Below are 13,756 nucleotides of genomic sequence, written 5' to 3'. Positions count from 1 at the left end.
TTGCTCTTGTTGCCCAGGCTGGAGTGCAATGGTGTGATCTCTGCTCACTGCAACCTCCGCCTTCCAGGTTCAAGCGATTCTCTTGCCTCAGTCTCCTGAGTAGCTGGGATTACAGGTGTCTGCCACCATGCCTGGCTAATTTGTATTTTTAGTAGAGATGGAGTTTCACCATGTTGGCCGGGCTGGTCTCAAACTCCTGACCTCAGGTGATCTGCCCACCTTGGCCTCCCAAAGTGCTGGGATTATAGGCATGAGCCACCACGCTCAGCCCCTCTTACATATCTTACTTTTCCCCAGATTCTCAAAGTGTCATTACATCACCTGGGAATTTGTAAGAAATACCATTTTCAACAGCCCTTCCCCTACCCACCTCCCCCACCAGGCCTCCCAGATTCTGAGTCCTCAGAAACTTGGAGGATGGGACCCAGCAAAATCTGTGTTAACAACTTTCACCACTACTCACCTCCCCACCCTGCCCCATGATTCGGATGCATGTGAAGGTTTGAGAACTGCCACAGTAGACGCTGAAGTCAAAGAGGTTACAGTCTTTTGGGGCAACAAAGTTATAAAGTTGCTAGCAGTACAGTGGTTAAATTGTTTCAGATAAATTATACATATGTATAATTTTGATAAGCAATAGAACAATCCCTTCCATGTCTTCCCCTTTCCCCTAGGAAAATTCAAATTCAAATCTCAAGGCTCTGCAGACCCTGCCCCCAGACCTCTGCAGCGAAATCTGCGCTCTCCCTATGTGACTGCAGTCTAGCCCCGGAGAACTTCCTTCAGTTGTAAGAATGCACCTTGCTCATTCTCTTGAGCCCTTTGCAGATGCTGTCTCTCAAGAACCCTGTCCTCCCAGCCCTTCATCCTTTAGATCTCAAGGAGGGCCAAGGCCTGGCTGTCAGCGTCCAGGAGCTGAGTCTTGGCACTTAGTGCTCATCTGTCCACTTCACCCCCTTTGCACAGTATGGCCCACTTACCCTCACCTGTGGTTTGTCCGAAGGTCCTCTCTTGCCCTCTCTAGAGATTCCATTTAAGAGTGTGAAGCAGGGGAGGGATATGCTAGTCAGGGCTCGGCAAATGTCCTTTTCCCTTACCCTGGGGAAGCTGACCTGTTTCCATCCTGACCCAGCATGCCTGACTGGCCCTGAACTAAGTACTGGACCTTTGCCTGCCTGTGGTGCACCTGCCTACTCTTAAGAGTACCCAAGGGGATGTTTATCAATCCACCCATTTCTAATTCCATTTTCTTCATTTATACAACCCTTTCTTGAGAAAGCTTTACTCAGTCACTGAGCCTATGTGGGAATAACTGACTAGTGGCCCCAGAAACTAAATTATCTCTTAGTGGAAATTCACCAGGTTGTTGGGGGTGGAGGGTAGTAAAGGACTGAGTTAAGAGCTAAGATCTGAGTTTAAATCCCAACTTTGCCACATTCCATGTGCAGGTTACTTGAACTTTCTGTTTCCCTCCTAAAAAATGGAGATTAGGACTGTGCGCCTTGACTGAGGTCTGTTCCTTGGGGTGCTTTTTCCCCTTCTCAGGAGAATAGGAGGTCTGCTTCCCACAACAAGCCCCCCAGGATGGCAACCCTCTGCCCTTCTTCCTGACCTTGAGCAGAGCTGCACCACTGCATCTGGGGGAGCGGGAGAGGCAAGGGTGGCAGCTACTTTGTTTCTCTACATGTATCTAAGAAATGTCTGGATTCTCTTGAGTACTGGAGCTGTCCTAATTCATTCAGGCTGCCGTTAACAATATAACAAAATACGGTAAACTTGGTGCGTTATAAACAACACTCATTTATTTCTTACAGCTCTGGGGGCTGGGAGGTCCGAGATTAAGGCCCCAGCGGATTCCATGTCTTGTGAGGGCAAGATTCCTTATTCATAGATGACACCTTCTCCCTGTGTCCTTACATGGTAGGAGGGGCAAAGAAGTTCCCCGGGCCTATTTTATAAAGGCAACTAATCTCTTTTATGAGGGCTCTGTCCTTCCGGCCTAATCTCCTCCCCAAAGGTTTCACCTAATACCATCGCCTTGGGGGTCAGGATTCCAACACATGAAATTAGGGTAGGGGAGACGTATTCAGACCATAGCAGGGACCAACGAAATGTCCCTCACCCCTGTTGTCTTGGCAGGCAGCACAAACAGTTGAGTTTCTTTATCTCACTAGCTCCTTTCTCGGGCTTTCAGGCTACCTGATCTCTGATCAACCTCTAGGATATTCGCGTACCCCAAGGTTGTGTCACGAGTTTCCTTATCTTTCCTATCTAGACTTTGTCTCTAGGTGATCTCATTCAGCACCTTGATTTTGTTTTTTTTAACTTTTTTTTTTTTTTTTTTTTTAAGACAGGGTTTAGCTCTGTCGCCTAGGCTGGAGTGCAGTGGTGCGATCTTAGCTCACTACAACCTCCGCCTCCTGAGTTCAGACCATTCTCCCACTCCACCTCCTGAGTAGCTGGGACTACAGGTGTGTGCCACCACACTGGACTAATGTTTTGTATTTTTTTGTAGAGCAGGGTTTCACCATGTTTCCCTGGCTGGTCTTGAACTCCTGAGCTTGAGCAATCAGCCCACCTCAGCCATCCAAAGTTCTGGGATTACAGGCATGAGCCACCGCGCCTGGCCCTGATTTTTAAACTTTTTATGTTTAAATAATTTGAAACATTAAAAACAAAGTTACCAAAGTAATCATAGGACTTGCTCCTTTGGGGTACTTCCTGTAAATGGAATCATGCTGCATGTGGTCTTTTGTGACTGGCTTCTGTCACTTAGCCTACAGTTTTCAAGCCTCGTCCATTTTGCAGCATGTACCAGTACTTCGCTCCTTTTTACCACTGAAAAATATTCCATTGTATGGATATGTCACATTTTGTTTATCCATTCTTCAGTTGATGGACATTTGGATCATTTCTGATTTTTGACTGTTAGGAATAATGCTGCTATGAACATTTGTGCACAAGTTGGTTTTTTCATTTTCATTTTGTATTTTGCTTTTCTGTGTACAAGTTTTGGTGTGGGTGTCTACTTTCATTTCCCTAGGGCATATACCTGGGAATGGAATGGCTGGGTCATTTGGTAACTCTGTGTTTAATATTTCGAGGAACAGCCAAAGTGTTTTCCAAAGTGGCTGCACCATTTTACATTTTCACCAGCACTGTGTGAGGGTTCTAGTTTCTCCACCTCCTCACCAACACTTACCTGTCTTTTTTTTCTAACTATTTAATACTCTAGTGAGTGTGAAATGGCGTCCCTGTGGTTTTGACAGTTGCTGATCTTGCCCAGAACATGTATTTCTGCAGTATTTGCCAAATTTTCTACTTCAGTTATTCCCTCTATTATTTATTAATTAGAGTTGTACTGTAAAAGAATGTCCTTCCCCATTTATTTATTTGATATTTATTTACATCATGGATATTTACTTTATGCTATGGGTCATAAAGCATTACTAGCGTTATTTATTTTGTTGTTCAGTTTTGCTCATCCTATTGTTATCCCACATTGGGCCATGAGGAGCTGCTTCAAGCTGCCTCCTGCACCTGCCTACATGTGCTCCATTGTTTCTGAGCACTTCCTTCCTTCTAGGCACCACAGATGTTCCAAGCAACTTGTGTCCTTCCCAGCCTCATCCTGTACTTTACCTGCCCTTGTCCTGACATCAGCCATTTCTCCAAGGAACTCTGGTTCCTTTAATTAGAGAATGGTTATTTAGAAACAAAGATTCTGGGCCAGGCATAGTGGCTCACACCTGTAATCCCAAAACTTTGAGAAGCCGAGGTGGGTAGATCATGAGGTCAGGAGATCAAGACCATCCTGGCCAACATGGTGAAACCCCATCTCTACTAAAAATACAAAATTAGCTGGGTGTGGTGGCGGGTGCCTGTAGTCCCAGCTACTCGGGAGGCTGAGGCAGGAGAATTGCTTGAACCTGGGAAGTGGAGGTTGCAGTGAGTGGAGATCAGCCATTGCACTCCAGCCTGGAGACAGAGTGAGACTCCGTCTCAAAAAAGAAAAAGAGAAAGAAAGATTCTGGCACTAGGTGTAGCTCATTGCTACTAGCAGCCCCAGACTTTAAATACAATCCAACAACTCCTAAATTGCTATCACCAGTCCTGACCTCACTCCAGAAATCCACATGCTGTTTCTAGTTTCTCTTTTCTTTTCTTTCCTTCCTTCCTTCCTTCCCTCCCTTCCTTCCTTCCCCCACTTCCTCCTTCCCTCCCTCTCTCTCCTCTGTCTCTCTCTCTTTCCTTCCTTCCTTCCTTCCTTCATCTTGCTCAAGGCTGGGGTGCAGTGTTGCATGATCTCAAGTCACTGCAACCTCTACCTCCCAGTTTCAAGCAGTTCTCTTGCCTCAGCCTCCCAAGTACCTGGGATTACAGGCACACGCCACCACACCCAGCTAATTTTTTGTATTTTTAGTAGAGATGGGGTTTCACTATGTTGGCCAAGCTGGTCTTGAACTCCTTACCTCAAGTGATCCATCCACCTCAGCTTCCCAAAGTGCTGGAATTGCAGGCGTGAGCCACCGCACCCGGCCAACTGCTTCTAGTTTCTTGCTGGTTGTTTCTTCATGGATATCTGAAGCACCTTAAACAGAGCCCTTAATACCCAGCACTAACTGCCCCTTTCCTGATCTTCCCCATCCTGTTGACTCTACTTCCAAAACATGTATCTCCATCTCCACTCCTACCGCCCAGGGCCAGGCCACGACACCTTCTCCCTGGACTGAATGCAGGGCAGCCTCCTAACTGCAGCAGCAGTTCTCCAGTTTCTTCCTTTCCTTCCAAACTCCATTCTCTTTAAGCAGTCATCTTGCTGCTCCTGTACTTACATTCTTTCGTTGTCTTCCTGTCACACTTAAATAAAACCCAGATTCCTTGCCCGGCTTTATAAAGCCTGCCTGCACTGTTCCTTGCCTGCTTCTCTGAGCTCACTGTTTCCACACCTATAGCGTGCTTGCTTCAGAGCCTTTGTACTGGCTATTCTCTGCTGGAAATGTTCTTTCCTCTTTTTTTTTTTTTTTTTCAAAGCTGCCTCAGGCTTGTCACTTATATTTCAGTTTAAATGTTATCGCCTCAAAGTAGAGCCTTTCCAGACCATGTAAAGAAACCATCTAGAAACTAATTTGATGGTTGACCACAGTGGCTCATGCCTGTAATCCCAGCACTTTGGGAGGCCAAGGCGGGTGGATCACTTGAGGTCAGGAGTTCGAGACCAGCCTGGCCAACATGGTGAAACGCCGTCTCTACTAAAAGTAAAAAAAATTGGCCAGGCATGGTGGCATGTGCCTGTAATCCCAGCGACTTGGGAGGCTTAGGCAGGAAAAACATTTGAGCCTGGGGGACAGAGGTTGCAGTGAGCTGAGATAATACCACTGAACTCCAGCCTGGGCCACAAAGCAAGACTCTCTCAAAAAAAAAAAAAAAAAAGAAAAATATTTTTTATCACCCTGATGGTCAGCATCTCACTGCCAGCCAGCTTCTCTCTCTCCCTTCCATTCTTCCTCCCTCCCTCTCTTGTTCCTTCTCTCCCTCCCTCTCCTCCTTTTCCACATGTGTTCCTTCATTTGTCAGGATCTCCCTCCTGCTTCAGTGTAAGCTCTATTAGAGTAGGGCTTTGACTGTCTTAATCACCACTTTATATTCAGGGCCTAGAACAACACTTGGTACATAGTCAATGCTCAATAAATATGTTTTGAATCAATGAGTAGATGGACAAATAAATGAACTTCAAGCCATTTGCCTTAAAACTCCGTGAACGTCAATGCAGCACTGGGCGCAGTGGCTCATGCCTGTAATCCCAGCACTTTGGGAGACAGAGGCAGGTGGATCATAAGGTCAGGAGTTCAAGACCAACCTGGCCAAGATGGTGAAACCCCGTCTCTACTAATAATACAAAAAAATTAGCCAGGCGTGGTTGCGGGGACCTGTAATCTCAGCTACTCGAGAGGCTGAGGCAGAGAATTGCTTGAAACCGGGATGCGGAGGTTGCAGTGAGCCAAGATCGCACCATTGCACTGCAGCCTGGGCGACACAGCAAGACTCCATCTCAAAAAAAAAAAAAGCAGCTTATTGGACTGAGTGAGGAAATAAAGCTAAAAGACAACCAAAATATTTCCTGCAGAGGTGGCTCCAACAGCTGAGCTGTGGGAAGGTCTGCAACAAAATCAACGACAGAATGTCAGGGACTCTCACAGTTCAGAGCCAGCGGTCATAGACCTCAGACTTGGGTCTGAGCCTTTCTTCAAGTCATCTGGTCACCCAAGCCTCTTGGCCTGGACCCAGTGATCTCTCTCCTACTGCTACACTTAATCGTGAGGGATTCTGTTCTGCTTGGTTATTCTTTCCTTCAGAAACGTGTACTTGGAACCTCCTTTGTATAAAGTGCTGGGCTGTATGTTGTAAGAAACAGAGATGAAATAGTTATGGGGGAGGTGCTTGATTCAAAGATCTTCCAATACAGTAGGGAGAGGTACTATGTAAATAAGTATCTACTATAGGTAGAAAAATAAGAACTATAAGAGATAAAATCAAGTGCAGGCTGGGCATGGTGGCTTATGCCTGCAATCCTAGTACCTTGGGACGCTGAGGCAGGTGGATCACCTGAAATCAAGAGTTCAAGACCAGCCTGACCAACATGGTGAAACCCTGTCTCTACAAATATACAGAAATTAGTTGTGATGGCAGATGCCTGTAATCCCAGCTACTCGGGAGGCTGAGGTGGAAGAATCACTTGTACCTGGGTGGTGGAGGTGGTGGTGAGCCAAGATCACACCACAGCACTCCAGCCTGGGCAAAAGAGCAAGACTCAGTCTCAGAAAAAAAAAAAAAAAAATTAAATGCAATGGGAATTTGAGCAGAGGGGAGATTTTCTCCTGTTGAGGAGCTTCCAGAAAGCTTTTATGGAGAAGATAGTGTTCACCTTGCACCATAATAATTCATACATAAAGAGTATTTAGTTAGTTTCATTTGGCCAAGAGTTCAGGTGCCCATGCGCCTCACGCTTCTGGGGCTGGAGATCAGTAATCACCTCACTGGGTAAATTTCCTCCAGTTTCGTATGTAAAAACTGAGACACATACTTTCTATTAAAGATGTCAAAGCAGCAGCTGAATTTGAAAAAATATGCTGTGTAATAATGTGCTTGGAACAGAATAGGTGTTCATTTCAAGCTGTACAAACGCTGTGCTCACCTGTTATATATAAGTGGCAGCTGAAACATGTACCAGATTATAACTCTGCCACCAGCCAGGTGCAGCTGTAGCATCTTACATTGCTGCCAGGATTCTGCCACATTTCAGGAGCCACATTTTGGGAGTGAGGGTTACTGTTTGCCAAAAATGACCTCCCAAGTCCAAATGAAGAAGCCCTACCAGCACAGCAGTTTGGGAGAAAGAATTAGGAGATGCCTGTCACCTATAGAGGGAGTCTTCTTTATGTGCCCAGGACCACGGAGAGCCCAAAGCCAAGGGACCTGGGAAGTCAGCCAAGGACGCTTGCCTGGGTGTCTCCTGGCTGGTTTCTCTGTGCTGTGGAGCCACCTACGTTTAGAACCCCTTGCTGCACTCCCTCTGCTGAGCTTATATTTATGCTAGATCAAATGTTTAAGTTGCTTTTCTCTTTGTGGATCATAAATTTTAGAACAGAAAATGTGGGTTCTGGGGGGTGTGAAAGACAGGGACGACCATATGTGTTGCTTCAGTAGATGCTTCAGAGAAAGAAGACACTTAGTTCTGTAGTTGTTCACCCAACCCAGTACAGTTTCTGCTCCTTAAGCTCCATTCCTATAAAGATTAGCTTTCAGCTGCTACCACCAAGAAACAGTTCAAGTGCTGCTTACATTGTATTTTAACTAAAGATCTCAAGAACAAAAAAGAAATCCCTAGATGCTGACACTCCAAGTAAACTTAGGTCTAGGGGTAGAGGTGGGGAATTGACAGGTAAGGATTTCAGTGAGCGGGCAGTTCTCACCTTAGGTCAGTTCACAGTGCAGGAGTGCTTGGTGGGATGGTATCCATTTCTTTCATTTTGAGATATTTAAGGGTTGCTTACAGTAAGGGGATACCCAATCTGCCTATCTTGACACATTCAACATGAGTTCTTGAATTCCCAGCTAATGGGTTGGATTCCCATTCATTTTGTAAGCAGGATGATTCTATTTGGATGACCCCTTCTCAAAAAGGAGAAAGAACAAAGGCGCCAAATCCTTCCGAGAGAGAGAATGGGGTTATGGCAGCCAAGGTGAAACACCCGTCACAGGAGATAAATTATTTTGCTCATTAATGAGTCATCTGTCCTTTGATTTCTGAGTCCTAGGGAAACAGGAGCTCATCTGACAATGACCTGAGGGGACCCCTCCAGCGCTTCAAACAGTGCATGGAGGAGGAGGTGCCTTCCTAGTTAAGAAATTATCCCTGAACCCTTGTAGAGGACAGTCCAGCATAGGAAATTCTGGAACTGCAAGATGAAAATGTGTGCCAGCATGCTTCTACTTTCAGGGTACAGCCTGAGGCCCTAGGGAGGAAGAGTTCCTTAAGTGCTTTGACCTATTGCCAGGACAAAGATGAAGTGCTTAGAAGCATCTGGATGTGTTAGCTCTTCAGTTTTCCTCCTCCAGTCCCCACCCCACACACAGAGCCTCAGAAGGAGAGACCAGCTTCACCCGCTTACCAGCAATACTGAAGAATCACACCCCCCGACCCCTCAGGGTCACTGATCTCCCTCCCCTATGGGAACCCTGAACCTTGGAGAAAAACTGCTGCCTACAAACTCCCCACCTTCGCCTGGAATGCAGCCAGAGCAGAGTTTTGACTGAGATAATCAGTCCTTTTGGGGGGACCTGTTTTTCCAGCTTTCATTTTTCTCCCCTTGTTTCCTTTATTTCTAGAATTCTAAGAGTTATACTGTTCATTGTCTCTACCCATCATTATTAAGGGAGAGACATGGAAACATTCCCATGGTAACAGTTTCATCTCAAAATATCTGAATGCTATTAGCTGCCTTTCCACTCCAGGGAAAAGATGAGATTTTTTTTAAAAAAAGAAATCTTTATTCTCAGAGTACAGTTGACAGGTCCTCTCCACACTGCAGGGAGGCCTGCCGAGATCAGCAAAGATGGGAAAGGGCTCAGAAAGCCAGATTGGATTCTCAGCTGTCTTCACTTCTTGAACATTTCAAAAACTTAGTATTACGTGGTTTTGACACTGACCCGGAGACTTGCTGGTGGAAGAGCTAATGAAAACACCAGGTTCTCTGGGGGAAAATCATCCACTGAGAGCACGTGAGATGGGCCAGCACAGACTTAGCTCAAAGACCCACAAGCCACACTGTCTTACTGGAGAGCAACAGGTTTGAACAAACTCAGAGGTATGTGCTAGTCGCCATCAGCAAGCTAGGGAGAGAAAATGGGATAGGAAGCATTTTACCCCATATTCATGACATGCTTTATGGCTGGCCAAGGGCTTTTCATATTGAAATGGGATGATGGAGGAGATAGGATACACTTGTCTTAACCATGTGTATTAATTATCTATCATTGGCAAGGTGTGGTGACTGACACCTGGAATTCTAGCACTTTGGGAGGCCCAGGCCAGTGGATTGCTTGAGCCCAGGAGTTTGAGACCAGTTTGAGCAACATAGTGAAACCCCATCTCTACAAAAAATTTAAAGATTAGCTGGGTGTGGGACTGCATACTTGTAGTCCCAGCTACTCAGGAGGCTGAGGTGAGAGGATCTCATGAGCCCAAGAGGAAGAGGTTGCCATGAATTGAGATTGTGGTGCTGTACTCTATCTAGCCTGATGGACAGAGCGAGACCCTGTCTCAAAAATGTGTGTGTGTGTGTGTGTGTGTGTGTGTGTGTGTGTGTGTAGCTACATAACAAATTATCCCAAAACTTGGCGGCTTAAAATAAACTTGTGTTATCTCACAGTCTCTGTGGGTCAGGAATTTGGGAGCAATTTAGCTGTGTGATTCTGGCTCCAGGTCACTAATTAGATTGTATTCAAACTGTCAGCCAGGGCTGCCTGAAGGGTTGACTGGGACTGGGGGATCCCTTTCCAAGATGGCGCATTCACATGGCTATTGGCAGGAGGCCTCAGCTCCTCACCATGTGGGCTTCTCTTCACAGGGCTGCATGAATGACATGGCAGTTGGCTGACCCCAGAACAAGTGACCCAACAGATAGAAAACAGGAGGAAGCTGCATTGTCTTTTCTGACCTAGTCTCAGAGGGCACACATGATTACTTCTGCCATATTCTGTTCTACAGAAGCATGTCACTAAGTCCAGCACACATGGAAGGGAAGGGGAATCAAGCCACCTCTTGAAAGGAGAAGTATCAGGTACTTCCATGTTTTAGAACCATCAGGTCATGGTAGTTATGAAAATGAAGGTGTCAGTGCTGTATGTACTGATCTGAAGCAGTCTCCAAGATGTATCTTCAGTGAGAACAGCATGATGCCGAATGCTGGATAAGTCTGGATACTATTTGTAGGTTAAAAAAGGGAGGAGAGATAAATATGCAATCAGACATTGACCACTGCCTCTCAGAGGATGTACAATCAACTGGCCTGAAGGAGGAGGTTGGGGACAGGGAGGAGAGAGATTTGTTTTCTGTACCTTTTGAATTTTATTTGAGCAAGTATTACTCTTTGATAATAAAAGTTAATTTAAAAATAGATTAAAGTAACATAGAAATAAATAACATTGTTGAAAGAACTCAGGGTGAGCAGTTTGGGGTAGAATTATTATTATTATTATTATTATTATTATTATTATTATTTGAGATGGGGTTTCACTCTTGCCCAGCGGGAAGTACAGTGACATAATCATAGCTCACTGCAGCCTGGACCTCTGGGCCCAAGCAATCCTCCCACCTCTGCCTCCCAAGTAGCTGGGACCACAAGCACTTGCCACCACACCTGACTAATTAAAAAAATTTTTTTAGTAGAGGTGAGGTCTTGCTATATTGCCCAGGCTGGTCTCAAACTCCTGAGCTAAGGCAGCCTTTCTGCCTTGGCCTCCCAAAGTGCTGAGATTACAGGTATAAGCCACTGTGTACCTGGCTGAAATTCTTTTTTTTTTTTTTTTTTTTTTTTGAGATGGAGTGTAGCTGTGTCCCCCAGGCTGGAGTGCAGTGGTGCAATCTTGGCTCACTGCAACCTCCGCCTCCCAGATTGAAGCAATTCTCTTGCCTTAGCCTCCTGAGTAACTGGGATTACAGGCATGTGCCACCATGCCCAGCTAATTTTTGTATTTTGAGTACAGATGGGGTTTTGCTATGTTGGCCAGGCTGGTCTCGAACTCCTGACCTCAAGCAATCCGCTCATCTCGACCTCCCAAAGTGCTGGGATTACAAGGGGTGAGCCATGTCCTGCCTCAGGCTAATGTTTGTATTTTTTAGTAGAAATGGGGTTTTGCCATGTTGCCCAGGCTGAGCTGTGGGTTTTTTGTAGATGTCATTTTTCAGATTAAACCAATTCTCTTCCTAGTTTGTTGAGTGTTTTGGTTTTTTGTTGGTTTGTTTTTGTTTTTCTTTTGAGACAGAGTCTCACTCTGTCGCCCAGGCTGGAGTGCAGTGGTGCGATCTTGGCTCGCTGAAACCTCCGCCTCATGGGTTCAAGCGATTGTCCTGCCTCAGCCTCCTGAGTAGCTGAGATTACAGGCATACTCCACCATGCTAATCTGTGTATTTTTAGAAGAGACGAGGTTTCACCATGTTGGCCAGGCTGGTCTCGAACTCCTGACCTCATGATCTGCCTGCCTTGGCTTCCCAAAATGCTGGGATTACAGGCGTGAGCCACCGTGCCCAGCCTGTTGAGTATTTTTATAATAAAGCAACGTTGGATTTTATCAAGTGTTTCTTGTTGTTTACTGAAATGATCACTTGCTTTTTGTCCGTTATTCCATTCGTAGAGTGTGTATTACATTGATTTTTGTATGACAAGCCAACCTTGCATTTCTGGGGAAATCCCGTTTGGTTATGGTTTTTATATATTGTTGGATTCAGTTTGCTAGCATTTTGTTGAGGACATTTGCATCTACAGCATAAGGGGCATATCGTGTAGTTTGCTTGTGATGTCTCTGTCTCGTTTTGTTATCCAAGTAATACTTTTCATGGTAATACTGGCCTCATAGAATGAGTTGGGAAGTGTTCTCTCCTTTTCTGTTTTTTGAAAGAGTTTTTGAAGAGATTGATGTTCCTATTCTGTCTTCAGCCATTCAAACCAGCTTTTTGCTTCCCCTACCATGCCAAAATTGCTCTTGTAAGGGTCTCCAATGTCCATCTTGCCAAATTCAATGGTCAGTTCTCAGCCACCATGTTACCCTCAGTGCCAGCATCTGATCTCAGCCATTGTCTTACCCTCAGCAACAGCATCTGACACATTTCCCTGCTTCTCGGAGCCCTGTCTGCTCCTGGCCTCCCAGTCTCCTGGCTTTCTTTCTGCTTCGCTGGCCACTATTTTCCAGGCTTCTTTGCTAGATTCTCTTCCTCTATCTGATCTCTTGATGGTGAAGGGACACAGGGCTGAGTCCTTGACACCCTTTTTCTGTCTTTTCTCAGATTTTTGGTAATTTTACTTCTCTCTTGAATTTAAACAGCAACTATATGCTGAAGCCTCCCAAATTTAGAGCCCAAAGATGGTCTCTCTCTTTATCTTTGGATTTATATGTCCTCTGCCTATCAGACATCTTACCTTGGATGCTGAATGTATATCTCAAACTTAACTTGTCCAAAATTAAACTTTTCATCTATTCCACCAAAATCTGCCATGCCCACCATCTTCCCCATCGTTATTAACCACAACTTGACCTTTTCAATTGATCAGTCCAAAAATATCTGAGTCATCCTTATTGGATACCGTTTTGCCCTCACTCCCGGCAGCCGTTCTATTACCGAATCCTGTTGGACCAATCTTCAAGATAATCAGAGAGTGAGCACCTCTTGATACCATCACGATTAGATTATCTACCTCGTCTTCCTCTAGCCGGGATTGATGGAGTAGCTTCTAACTGGTCTCCCTCCTCCCACCTTTGCCCACCTTCAGTTTGTTCCCGGGACAGCAACCACCCAAGAGTTCCTACCAAAAATAGTTGTTGAATTTCATCAGATAATTTTCCCCATCTAATAAGATTATCATATGGCTTTTCTTCTTCAGTCTGTTAATATGGTAAATAACGTTGTTTTGGGTTTTGCTTTGTTTTATGTGGGGTCTCACTCTGCCTCCCAGGCTGGAGTGCAGTGATGCAATCACGGCTCACTGCAGCCTCGATCACCCAGGCTAAAGCAATCCTCCCACCTCAACCTCCCAAGTAGCTGAAACTACGAGTGTGTGCCACCACACGCGGCTGATATTTTAAGTTTTTAATAGAAACAAGATCTCATTATGAGGTCTCACAATGTTACCCAGGCTGATCTCAAATTCCTGAGCTCAAGCAATCCTCCTGCCTCAACCTCCCAAAGTGCTAGGATTACAGGCATGGAGCTACCATGCCCAGCCAACATTGATTTGCAAACGTTAAACCAACTTTGCTGTCCTGGGATTTACCCCATTTGGTCACAATGTATTATCCTATTCATATATGTTAGAGTTGACTTGCCAACATTTTAAGAATGTCTGAACCTATGTTCATGAGAAATATTGGTCTGTAGTTTTCTTAAAATGTCTCAAGTGTTTGTTGAGTGTATAAATGAGAGCCTGTTCCTCCAAGGGGGTGGATGGGAGAGTGCAATAAGAAGGAAAAAAATTAGCAC

This window comes from Saimiri boliviensis, chromosome 17 (assembly GCF_048565385.1).
Source record: "Saimiri boliviensis isolate mSaiBol1 chromosome 17, mSaiBol1.pri, whole genome shotgun sequence".
In the NCBI taxonomy this organism is placed as follows: domain Eukaryota; kingdom Metazoa; phylum Chordata; class Mammalia; order Primates; family Cebidae; genus Saimiri; species Saimiri boliviensis.
Note: the sequence above shows the minus strand (reverse complement) of the source record.